Here is a 13,470-nt window from a genome sequence, read left to right as displayed (position 1 = left end):
GGCCCTACCTTTTCATTTTGCACCGGGTCCCACAAATTACGTAGCTGGTTCTATTTAGAGAATAATCAGGTAACTAGAATCCCCTTTTTAGGATCTACTGAGAAGGACGTTGAAACTCTTTTAAACTCTAAACCATGTCAGCTTTGGATTCAATTAGGCCTCTATTACAGCACTTTCCATATAGCATTGCTTTAACATAACCTGAACTATCCCTGGATGTGTCTTTTTCTTCTGTTAGATTATGAGTTCCTAGGGGTCAGGAGCCATATTTGATTTTCTTTTCGGTCTTCCATGACGCCAGCAAAATGCCTCCTCATTGTAAGGGCTCAACAAATTATTTTGTGCCTTTGAATGATATGAGCCCTGTGTGTTCTAACACTGATGGAAAACCCAAATACAGTAAGGAATGTGTTCAAGATATCAGGAGGAAGCAGACACCACAGAACCCGCGGGTACTCACCATCTTAGTCCCGATAGGTGGAAGCAAATAGAGGAAACCACAAGCAGCGTTTGGTTCCATCAGAGGCTCAGTATTAATGTATTCCAGTTCTATCCTGTTCTTAAGCCTATGGCAGACCTATGTTTTGGAGGTGGAACGCTCAAGGTCTAATTCTCTTCTAAGCTTCTAAATTTTAACTGACAGGGTTGCTCATTAATTTTTAAGCAAAGCAAATGCCATCTCCTCAGGCCCGGTTAACTTTGATCTCAGTGTTATTTAAGATAAATGATTTTTGTAGGGTCTATGGCTCCCTCATTGAAAATGATTATTTTGGGGTGCCTGGGTGGCTCAGTCAGTTGAACATCCAGCTTTGGCTCAGGTCATGATCTTGCGGTTCGTGAATTCGAGCCCCGCGTCAGGCTCTGTGCTGACAGTTCAGAGCCTGGAGCCTGCTTCAGATTCTGTGTCCCCTTCTCTCGCCTCACCCTCACCCCTGCTTGTGCTCTCTCTCTGTCTTTCAAAAATGAATAAACATAAAAAATTTTTTTAAATAAAAAAAAGGAAAAATGATTATTTTGACAGATGTGCTGTATGTGGCCTGAGTTCAAGCATTAACCTGGGTCTCTCCTAAGAATCAGTCACAGATAGTGATGTGCAGGTCTCAAGACGCTTGGGTATGCAAAATAGCAAACTCATGGAAGTAGGAAAAAGGGAGCCAGAAAACAAAGCCCACGTGGTAAAGGAACCTGTTTCCAAGAAACCAAAGGCTCCGGTGTCTCATGAAAGGATTTCAAAAAATTACACAGCAGGAAACTGCAGGGCATAACATATTAATGATATTAATATTAGTATGTTTGGTCATTTGCCTTAAATCTTCCAAGTCATCTCTCCTGTTGAGTATTTTTGCCAGGAGTGAGGGATGAGGAGTGGTTTTTATTTTTTCATCAGTTTTAGAAGCCCCTCCATCCCATTAAACAATCATGAGGTAACATCTGGAAGTGACTAAGGATGGCAAGTCCAGAGAGAGCTCAGTCCGTTCTGTTTTGGTCACCATCATGAAGTCAAGGTCTGTCTGTAATCTTTCACAGAAGATTGCTTCTTGGATAATCGATCTCTCAGCTATTTCGATAGTAGCTCCAACCTCCAGCTTGTGAGGGCTGAAACTAGGTACTCTTGAGCTTGTGTGTGAAAGGACTGTGTTCTTTGGTTCCACTGCCCGACTAAAGCACTCAAGTTCCTGCAGATGGTCTGTTGATTTAGGGTATTTAAGCTTATAATATTCAAATGGGCTTTCGTTTTATTTCTGCCATGAAATTAGTAACTGCTTAAGGGTAGTGTTCTAAAGCATTCTCTCTCCTAGGTGTTTGGTCAAAGGAAGCGAGAGCGTTCTGATTATTTCTTATTAGATTTTTACATGGTGAATGCAGTAATCAGTTCATAGAATTTTCTTCTCAATTATTTAAGAAATAAAACTGAAAGAAAACTGTTACCTCAGCACATCTCTGCACGGCCCAGCATGCCTCTCCTTAATGGGTGCAGATGGGTAAGGTGAGGAAAAGCCGCATGCTGGTCAAGCTTGCATGAGTTACATTATTCTGTATAGGCTCTATTTGAATGAATGCTATTGCTTATTCTTAGTAAGACTTGTAAGGGCAGAAACCATTTCTTGTTCATAACCATATTCCTACCGCCTTGGTACTGCTTAAACAAAATGTGTTGTACTGCCAGCTAGCACCCCCATGTGCCTAGCATAAGCAAACAGAGAAATCCTCTCAAAAGAGAGAAGATCAAATTATTTCCACATAGAATTTTTCAGTATAACATTCAGCACAAAGTCAAAGATAACAAGGCAAGAGCAGGAGACCAGACAGCATGAGCAAGGAGCGTCCAAAACAATAGTTGATAGAAGCAGACCCCTAGGGCCTCCTGCTCTTGAAATTACCACTGCGTGCAGGAGTAGCAGTGAACAACCTAGGCTTCCCCAGAATACATGGGTGGGAAGATTGTTAGACCATTCATTCATTCATTCATTCATTCATTTATTCAAGAGCATTTCTTTGAAGGTCAAAATCAGCCCCAGTGGAAACAAACTGTCACATGAAAAATGATATCCCTCTCATGGGTATAGGCATGCTCACTGCACAATTCTTTTTTGACTTTTCTGTACTTCCAAATTTTCTCATAAACAAATGTTGAAGAAAAACACACACATAAAACTTTCTCCTTCCTTTTCTAGGTTCCCATTCTGGCCCTCCTACCACTGATTTTGAGAGGGCTTAGACTCCAAGATGCACCATTTTAGAATCAGCCACCTCTGGTCTTGCCCATCTTGTCCCTGACAAAAGATGCTTTTTGGATGCTTGCATCCCATTTCTGTCCCTGATGGCCCCATAATTTACACCCTCACATCCTTTCTCTACCTGCCCAGGAAACTGCTTCCATGAAAGCTAGAGTTTCATGGAATTTTTGGTCAGTGTTCAGAGCAGGAAATAACAGACATTATTAATTTCTTCACTTTTGTGTCTGTGAACAAGTATTTCTCCAAAGATCTCAAGATTTGCCCCCACCTTTGTCTTACTGCCAAAAGAAAAATGTAATCTCTCCACATTTTACTTTCTTTTTGGTTTTATTTTATATGTTCATGGGAGCTTATTGTGCTTCAAAACTCTCCAAAAGACATCTGTTAAAATGTTGTGAGTATTTCAAAAGGAAATGTTTTGAAAATTTGGCTCTGGTGTGTGATCTAACTGATAACACATGGCATTTATAGCAGCTGACTTTGAGGGCTGATTTATTACTGTCATGCTGTCTTAAACATGAGAAATATTTACTAGAGAATGGATGTTGTGGTACACTTTGGTAGGGGAATAAAACCTTAGAGTAAAGATGTTCATTGCAAGCCAAGTGGGTTCCTGGTGAGGTGATCTGGGCTCTTATTGTCACCCTACTCTGAGACTTACTTGTCCTTAGACCTGGTCCCTGCATTTATGCACAGCTTATAGCCCATTTGTGAGATGGAGGAGACCTTGTCTGCCTCAGATTTTTCTTTACTGGAGTGTGTGTATGTGTTGCACATAAACATGAAGTGTTTGGTCTTTCTGGAGGGCTTAAAGGAACACCTTCTTCACATAGCACCCTTAGTGCCACAGTTACATGGCACTTTTATTCCATGATGGTGTCCCACAGTCTCCTCGTGGCTGGCATTGTGCTCTTCCAGACATGTTTAATGACATCATTTCTGACTCATGCTGTGCTCCTCCCTTTCCTCTCTCCTCAACTCCAACATTTACCATAGGGAACAACCTTGGGAAAACAAAATGAAGTTAAGTAAAAGCTTAGGGCGCATCCTGTGCTTTCTCTGTCCTAAGCCTTTCTTCCCTTTCCTGGTGTTTCCTTTGTCACCACTCTCTTCCAGGCAGCAGGAGCCTTCATGCTTCCCCTAAGGAAGCTGCTGAATGCAGCACCCCCAAGTGCCCAAACCCTTCACGCCACGTTCCCAGCCAGCTGTGAGGGTAGACAGAAGCCCACAGGTGCATTCATGTTAATGTGCTGAGAACTCCTAGTGAAAAGCCCAAAGGAGCACATCTCTGAAGCAGAATTCTGGACAGTGGTTATAGGCCAGGAGGGAGATATTTGGGAACAAGTGCCTACTAGGTTCTTTAACCACTTTACACATTACTATCTATTTAAAACAGCACAACTCATAAATGTGCAGGACTGGGGAAAACGGCCTTATCATTGATAAATCTGCTTTTCCAAATCATAACTTTTTTTCTCTTCTCTGGTGGATATTGCCACCACCACTTCCTCACTTCTCCTGAGAAACACTTTGCAAAAGGAAATATACAAAAGGCCAATAAGCATACACAAGGGCCCTCAACATCATTTCTCATCAGGAAAATTCAAATGAAAACCACAAGCAAATACTGCTATATGTTAGAGGGGCTAAAATTAAAAATATTAATACACCAAGTGTTGACAAAGATGAAAAGCAAGTAGAGCTCTCATAAATTGATGAGGGGAGGGTAAAATGGTATAGTCATTTCAGAGACTGGCAATATCTAACAAACCTGACATATGTCTACCCTTTAATTCCTTCTTAGGTAAATGGAGGTGAGAAGAATGAGTATGTCCACAGAAAGCCTTGCACAAAAATATTTACAGCAACTTTATTCACAAAGTCCCTCCCCAAAACCCTCACAACTAGAAACACCTCAAATATCTACCAACAACAGAATGGGTAAATAAATTGGGGACTACTGTATTCATACAATGCAGTACTACCCGGTAATAAAGAAGAATACAGTATTGCTACGTACAACATTGCCCTCAAAAAAGTATGTGGAGTGAAAAAAGCCAGACACCAAAGAGTATGTGCTCATTCACTTTTGAATCCCATCTTGTTGATAGACGTCTCAGGTATGAGATCCGTGTCTAGAGAGCAGAACACGAACGCAATGGCAACGGTGCAGTTTTTACCCAAAGAGAGGTTTTTTGAAAGATAGCAGGTAACCACAAAGAATCTCTCTCTCCTTTTGATCTCAGCTGGAACTGAATGCAAATTCTTAGGGTGATGGAATGCAAAATGATTTTATGTATTTTAAAGTTCAGGAACACTTTGTTTAATGGTGTTCTATGAATGAAGCGATTTAAATGTGCCGAGCATAACAAAATTCTACTTTGAAGCCTGTGTGGAAGGTAGTCCCCATGTGAATGGAAAAGAGGGCTCCAGGGAGGCCGGGACGGAGAGCACTTCCTGCTGCTGCTCAGTCACTTATTCATGGGAGTTGCTCTGGACTGTCAGGGAGAACACAAAACAAGGCCTACTGGGCCACGACCACTGTGATGTTGACGCCAGTGAGTGTCTTATTCATCCCCTGTGGCCAGCTTTGCCAGTTAGTGGGGTCACTGCCAAGGGCCATTCAGCATCAGTCCTCAAAGGTTGCTAGCACCAAATAAAAGACATGAGTGGGGAAAAGGCAGGCCAGGCTTTGAAGTGGAGGGAAGAAGGAGGCTTTGAACTCCTGCAAACAGCGCAAATACCCTTACCCACAATGGCCCAGAGGTGCGGGGAGAATTCTTCCCTCGCCCTCCTGCCTTGCCGACGCCTGGGGGCTCTGAGGTGTGCGGTAACTGAAGACATGTTGTGTATTTGGTCTCACTCCAACTGACAGTTTTCCCTTCTAACTCACGCCAAATGTGGTGAGAACTCGGTAGGGTCCTACTTGACCTTATCCCAGCAAATTAAACAAAATAAAAAAGATAAAACTTTCTTATGCACGTGCCATGCATGTCCCGCCTTTACTTTTTTCCCTGTTTTTCCCCCTTCTTTAAATTGACTCTTTTTTTTAGTATAGCTCTGTGTTATCATGTGCACAGACTCACATAACCCTCCCACAATCAGGAGTCAGAACATGTCCATTACTTCAAAAAGGTCCCTTGTGCTGTCCCTTTAGAGTCACAGTCTCCCCCAGCTCTTAGCCCCTGGCAACCAAGAGTCCGTTCTCCTTCGCTATGGTTTTGTCATTTTGAAAGTGTCATATAAATGGAATCCTACCTTTTGAGCCTGGCTTCTTTCACTCAAGCATAATGCCTTTGAGATCCATCCAAGTTGTTGTGCGTATCAGCAATTCATTCCTTTTTATTGTGAGTAGTATTCCATTATCTGCTTAGACTCTGAACAGTGAAATGTCTCAGGCATGCAAGAAAGTGGGAACCTGAGAATATTCTGTGATGATGTGTACAAACAAGTAATTTTATTCGCTGTTCCACAGCCAGGCTAATGTTTTAAAAAGAAAGAAAGAATTCCAACGCTAAAACCTGCAACAAGGAATTTTCTTTATTTCTCATAATATTTGTTGTTAACTACACTTATTGGCTAATGCTTTCATTAGCTATTGTGCTGCCTATTAAGCTGTCATCTGTCAGCTGCAAATCTCTTCTTCCATGCTCTGTTATGCTGGGACCCTGCAAATAACCCTTCTTCACCAGCTGCTCCCTGTGAGGTTCTGCCCTAGGAGTGTGAGCTCCTTTCTGCAGTTACTATCTCTGTGTCACCTCAGTTTCCCATGTGCTGTGTCTGCTTTATGGTACCTTCCCTATGCTGAACTCTCTCTGTTAAAACAACTGGTGTGGATTCTTTTTTCCTGGCTGGACCCTGACTGATCAAGTATGTGGTACCAGGCTTTCACCCCTGGCTTACTTAATGTCTAAGGCATCTAAAGTAGTGGGCTAATTCTGGTTCCTTAGTCCATGAGGAAAATAGGAACTGGTGTGATGGTCCGTGGGGTGTCAGCATGATAATAATCTCTGCAACTTATGGCAGAGAACAGGAGAACTAATGTCTCAAAAGCAAACTGCTTCTGGTGATTCTCGAACATGGGTATAGAGGGAAAAAGTATTTACTGGTGTCAGTAGCTGTATAGTTCCACGTCCTAGGTGCTGTGCTGATTTGCTCCAAGAAAAATCCTGTATCACAACAACGGCTACAAGTAAAGTCACAAGCTACTTTTAGCCAGTCTCCTAGATCTGTCTACCTTTTGCAAGACCAGACACCTGAATTAAATGGAGAGTGTGATAGGCATCACCACTCCTGTGATCTTAGATTTGAAACTAACTTCAGGCTCCTCTCTCCCTACTATACCAAGAAGGAACCTCTAGAAATTGAGGAAGTTAATCCTATACATGCACAGTCTGGTATCTTTATAAAGCACCGCTCTTTCTGATCATGTTATTTCTGTGCTCAGAACTCTTCAATAATTTCCTATGTCTATGGAATAGAGTTATACTTTTTAGTCTGACATTCAAGATCCTTCAAGATCTGGTCAATTGAAGCGTTGCAGCCAAACCAAAGTATTTGAATTTATGTATACGCACTTCATCTTCTCCTGCCTGTGTGAGCTTGCTCTCATGGTTTCCTCAGCCTATAATCCTTCTCCTGCCAGCATTCATATCCAAATTCTACCCCATCCTTCAAGGCCTTTTCAGTTCCTTTATCATGAAGTTTAATCCTAACACCCAACCCCATGCTAACACCACACCACAGGTGTTAGGTGTTAACACCTTATACTTGATAATATCCAGGTACTCTGCATGGCAGAGATTATGTCTCATTTTTATATCCATTAATTTTTTCAAAATGAAGGAATAAGTAAGAGGCCGTGATGGGAGAGAGGGCATTCCAAGTGGGGATACTGCTTTGAGAGTGCAGGATATTATCTCAAGAAGCACATGTGGTTTGGTTTGGCTGAGGTCTAAGGCCTGTACAAAGGACTTTCGAGAAATCCGTCTGGAAAGGCAAGTTAGGACCAGATTGTACAGAGGATGGAGAGTTGGGTGAAAGATTTGAACTTATTTCTCTAGGCAGAATGGAGGAATTGAAGGTTTAGGATTAGGGAAGAATTTTTATGTCAAAGATTCTCATACCAACATTAGAATTTTTCTTAATTGGCTTAAAGGAGCAAACTGGGTGAGATAATGGAAAACACTTAAACTGCAGCAAGAGGGATTTAATTTAGGTGGACAGAACCATTTTGAGACAGGTCATAAAACAACAGAATATTTCTGAGAGAAAACTATGAAGATGTTTTATAAAAGCAGAACACCTGTCTAGGACATTGTGGTATGTGTAATTCTTTTTTTTTTTAATGTTTATTTTTGAGAGAGAGAGTGCACGTGAGTAGGGGAGGGGCGGGCGGGGGGACGGAGGATCTGAAGCGGGCTCCGTGCTGACAGCAGACAGCCCATTGTGGGGTTTGAACTCATGATCTGTGAGATCATGAACTGAGCTGAAGTTGTACGCTTAACCGACTGAGCCACCCAGGCGCCCCAGTAGGTGTAATTCTTTTATAACAAAGGAATGGCTTGGTCAGCATTTCTCAGTCCCAATCTTGTAAACCAAGAGAATATCAGAAATCTCTAACAAGAACTCATGGAAAAAGGGAAGGAAGGGAGAGGCTGGATGAGAGGAGACATAGCTGGGGATGGGAGAGAGAGTGAGACCGTGAGAAGGTCTTTATCCCAGGGTGGGTCAAATACTGTTGAAATGCCCCTCCTACCAGCTCTAGTCTTGAAGCCCTCCCTTGGCTTGGATCTCCACTCCCAGTCTTCTAATTCTTCTGTAAGCCAGTTTAGTTTTTCTCAGAAGCTGCTTTCTCCTAAGACCTATTTTCTTCTTCTTGATAGAAAATGAGAGTGAACATGGTCATTGTTTATATCTGGGCTATGACCAAGGAGGTCTGAGTCCTAGTTTGAGTAATTTCCTTCATTTACATCCCAGCAAAGCTGTTGGAATGTCCCCTATCCTTAAGATGCACCTCCTTGGTAAGAAGAAAAGTATGATTTGACACAATTTTCTGTTAAAATCCCTGGATGCCACAGTGTAATAAGTTAGAAAAGTACTATCATGCTATGAAATGATAAAGAATCCCTGATATTCTTCCCAGGCTAATTGTATGAAGTCTGACAAAGAGTCTAACTGTGAACACGATATGTTGGAAGAGTTAACTGTCAATCCTGTTGATAAGGATTTAGGCCTCAGTGTTCCCCAGGGACCTGATCAGCTTTTGCCATAGGGCTCCATCTCATGTCAAGCTCTGTCATCTGCTACCACAGAGACCATTAGATATTCTACCCCTGGATCACTGATGAAGCTTGGAGAGGGACACTTGGTGAGATTGCTGGAGTCTCTTACCACATTTGAGGAAGGATGATTTCCATGCCTATATGTCTAGACATCAGAATCTAAGCAGGGACTTAGACTCCAAGGGTCCCCATGGACCTGACTGCAAGTTGAATGCAGCAATAGGAGATGTTTCAGCTCAAGTGCCAATGACTCTGATCAGTAGTGGCTGTCTGGCCTACTCAGGAAAGTGCTGTGATCTATTGATAATGCCTGGCTTCAGCTTGCACAGGGGAAGAGCAGACCAATGTCTCAAGTATTGGCACATCTAGGCCTGGACCGAGGGACCTTACTGATGACAACAGATGAGCTGGACATCTCATTCAGCAGAGGACAAGGGTGCACTGCTATGACAGACTGTCTCCACACTCTGAAATGGGAATCTGTGCCCTGAGGGTGCCCTAGTGGCCAGGGTGTCATATATCATAGCAGCGTCTAATCATCTTAGATTTGATTCTCTTGGTCTTCTGAATTTTGCTATGTATGTATGTATTTAATTGAGAGCGAGAGAGAATGAGCCAGGGAGAGGGGCAGACGGGGGGGGAGAGAGAGAGAATCTTCTGCCTGGTGCAGGGCTTGATCCAATAACCCTGGGATCATGACCTGAGCCAAAATCAAGAGTTGGGTGCTCTGAGCCACCCAGGCACCCCTGAATTTTGCTATTTAAAGAAATTATGAACTAAGCATGTCCTGGTTGAACTTACTTTCTTGAGAAGCCATATATCTGTCATAGGTACTGGGGCATAAGTCCCAACCCAGTAACTGCGTAATATTTATGGCTGAGTGTATGTGTATATACATACATGTGTATACATATAGATATATATTTATTTTTTATTTTGAAATAATCGAATACAGAGAAGTTGCAAAAATTAATAGAGAGGATTCCCATATACTCTTTTTTTTTAATTAAAACAATTTTTTAACGTTTATTTTTGAGAGAGAGAGAGACAGAGAGACAGAGCATGAGCAGGGGAGGGACAGAGAGAGAGGGAGACACAGATTCTGAAGCAGGCTCCGGGATCCGAGTTGTCAGTACAGAGCCCAACATGGGGCTTGTAGTCACAAACTGTGAGATCATGACCTGAGCCGAATTCAGATGCTTAACTGATTGGGACACCCTGGCACCCCTTCCATATATTCTTTATGCAGCTTTTCCTAATGTTACAATCTTACATAACCATACTACATGTATTGAAAGCAGGAAATTAACATTGGTAAATATTATTTACTAATCTCTTTATTTGGCTTTTTCCAGTTTTCCCACTACTGCCCTTTTTCTGGTCCAAGATCCCATATTGCATTTAGTTGTCAGATCTCCTTAGTGTCCTTCAGTTTGTGGTAATCCCTTAATCTTTGTCTTTCGTGATCTTGACACCTTCAGAGAGTACTGGCCAACTATTTTCTAGAATGTTCCTCAATTTAGGATTGTCTGACATTTTCTTCTGATTAGATTGTAGTTACACATTTTTGTCAAGAATCCCACAGAAGTGCCATCTCACTGTATTATATCAGGAGGTTCATATATAGCTGTGCCCTTTTACTGGTGATGTTAATTTTGATCATTTGGTTAAGATGGTGTCTGTCAGCTTTCTGCAGCTAAAGTTACTGTTTTCTGTTTGTAATCAACAAATATATTGTGGGGAGAAACTTTGAGACTATGCACACATCCTATTTCTCAACATAATGTCACCCAACTAATTTTAGCATTCATCAGTGATTTTCCCCTGTAAAATTGTTACTTTCATATTTGGCTAATGGTGATTTTTAAAATTTATCTCAATACTTCTACATTTATTAATTAGAATTCTTTGGTAAGGAAGAGATACCTCACTCCCATGTATGTATGTATATATTTATCCCAATTATGTCAGTATAGACTCATGGCTTTTTCATTTTATTCTGTGTTATAATCCATTACTATCATTATTTTAGTGCTCCAGGTGTCCCATAGTTAGACATTGGGAGCTCCTTCAAGTTGGCTTCTGTGCCCTTTTGACAGGCCTCCTATTAATTTTTTGAGGACTCTCTTTCCAACATCTCAAGATAGTCTAGACTCATATATTTCCCCTGGCCCAGCCCTAGAATAAATAATTTCTCCAAGGATCCCTGGCTTATTTTTCTTTTTTAGAGAATGGTATTTACAAAGAAGAACTGGGCAGTAGATGTGCTCAATGTTGCCAGAGTATCATTGCTTCTAAGGCTGTCTCAGATGAGAGAGCTAAGAAATATGTTTGTATACTCCTACATGCACATATACACATACTTATTTTATGCCTATCCATCTGCTTATACATGTCTATATCTCTTTTTGAAAACATATGTATGACTTTATACTGATACTTTAGATGTAATCCAATACCAAAGGATCCATTCTAGACTTCCCTTTTCCTATTTGTAACTCCTTTCCCTAACAGTGACCAACTGATTATCATTATCCACAACATATTTGCTCAGTCCTATTATCCACATAGTTTCAGAATTTTCTAGCTCATTCTCTTGTGAAGAACAAATTTACCAACTAGAGTACAGTATTTGTGTACAGTTCCTCTTGTCTTTATCTTTACGCTGTTGCTTCAGGTGCGGCTGCTCCTAGAGAAACTCCCATATGGGAATGGGGCCTCAGGCCTCCACGTTACTGTGAAGGAAAGAACTAGAGGAGATCAAGTAAACCAGCTTTTCCCACAGTCAGACCACCCACCTCTATAGCGGGCTCACCAGCCTGGACAAAGGCAAAAATGGGGCCCTGGAAATTTTCCCAGCTGACTCCAGAACTTGTCATCCACCCACCAGGGGACTGGCTCACTGGTGCCTTCTTTTCAGAGGGGGAAGACCAGGTCAACTTCCACTGATTCATAAAAACTTTGGCTCATTTCCAATCCACTGAATATAGTGCAAGGAGCGAAGGTAAGAATGAACCAGAACCACAGAACAGCTGAAGCAACGTATTATACTTTGCTTTTCAGCTCTATGATTTGGATAAAGATGACAAGATCACCTGCAATAAGCTGTCCCAGGTGCTATGCATGATGGTCGGAATGGTTATCTCACATGAGCAACTGAGCAGCATCACAGGACCGTCCAGGAGGCTGGTCAGGGTGCAGATGGTGCCATATCTTTCGCAAAATTTGTTAAGGTTTTGGAGAAGGTGAACATGTAACAGAAAGTGAGCATCCGATTTCTTGACTAAAAAGCTGAGACCAAACTGTTCCTTGCCTTCTAGTATTTAAATATTGGAACTCGAGAGTCCTCCTATCTCCCAGCCCCACCTCTACCCTATCATCTCTTTTCTCCCAGGATGCCACAGCTGTTGTGTGACAACCCCATGTGTGTTCTGTTAACACAAACCTGCTTTTGGTGTAAACAAGGCATTACAAAACGGCCCACCCACCCTGTTTCTCTTCAGTATCCATTCACCTGTTCCCCATTTATAAATATCATCTCCCCCCAGTTACGCAGCCAAATGCCACAGGCCACTCCTGTCTGAGAAAGTGAGAGAGGGACTCATGCCAAGAACTGGCCAAGCAAGCTTTCACTGGATGTAGCCTTCCCTTCACCTGGGTTTCAGCATGCTCCTGCAACCTTTTCCATATGTCCTTTGCTTCCTGCTTCTCTGTCACCCAACATGCCATTCACTTGATCTTTCAGTCTTCCTGCTTTTTATTATGCTTCCAAGTTCCCTCTGTTTTACCTGGCACCCCAAGTCATGCCTGTTAAATGTAGATCTAACTTGACAAGGCGGTTCCGTGGTCTGGCGGCTTTATCTGCCTTTGCTCGCAAATGAGCCTCTGGGATGTTGTATCCTCAGGAGCTTTTTGGGAATCAGCACTTCTCTCAGAAAATTTGACCATCTCGTGATCCTCTGCACTCTGCTCCGTCATCAAAGGGCTGCTGGATGGAGATGTTCTTCTTAAAAGGTGAAAGATGTCGAGCCCAATCTTCTAGGTGGCTTGCCCAGGTCACTCAATGGCCTCTGATTCTTCACACAGAGAGTACCTATATGTGGCTACTCTTGTTCTTCAGAAAATAGCCATATGCCTGCAGGTTTGCTCAGCTTTGGGCCACTGTCGCCACCAGAATGGCTGCTCTCACAATATGCTTGGGGACCTTCTCATGGATTTTTAGAAAGGAGGCAGGACACCCTAAAAGCCTCCTTTATTCCCACCTGTGCTGCATGGTTTATGCCTCAGTGTTGCATGCCCTGAGATGTTTTTCACTTCACATTTCCAAGTAGAAGGGTTAGAGTTACAGAGGTGCCTAATTTATCTGTCCAAGAGATTTAAAGATCATCCTAGTGTCCTAAAGGTTTTTGCACTTGGCAAATGATCATGCTGGAAGCTGTAGTCCACTC

The 13,470-nt window shown here is 42.2% G+C and overlaps 1 protein-coding gene and 1 long non-coding RNA gene across 5 annotated transcripts in view; one reads left to right on the top strand and one right to left on the bottom strand.

Moving 5' to 3' along the window:
- The window catches only part of NHS (NHS actin remodeling regulator), a 342,634-nt gene that overhangs the window by 16,879 nt on the left and 312,285 nt on the right, over positions 1-13,470 (bottom strand). The gene's annotated exons all lie outside the window — the stretch shown is intronic.
- The window catches only part of LOC123594868, a 50,300-nt gene that overhangs the window by 18,422 nt on the left and 18,408 nt on the right, over positions 1-13,470 (top strand). The gene's annotated exons all lie outside the window — the stretch shown is intronic.

This window comes from Leopardus geoffroyi, chromosome X, assembly GCF_018350155.1.
Source record: "Leopardus geoffroyi isolate Oge1 chromosome X, O.geoffroyi_Oge1_pat1.0, whole genome shotgun sequence".
Lineage (NCBI taxonomy): Eukaryota > Metazoa > Chordata > Mammalia > Carnivora > Felidae > Leopardus > Leopardus geoffroyi.
This window is presented reverse-complemented; position numbering and strand designations above follow the sequence as displayed.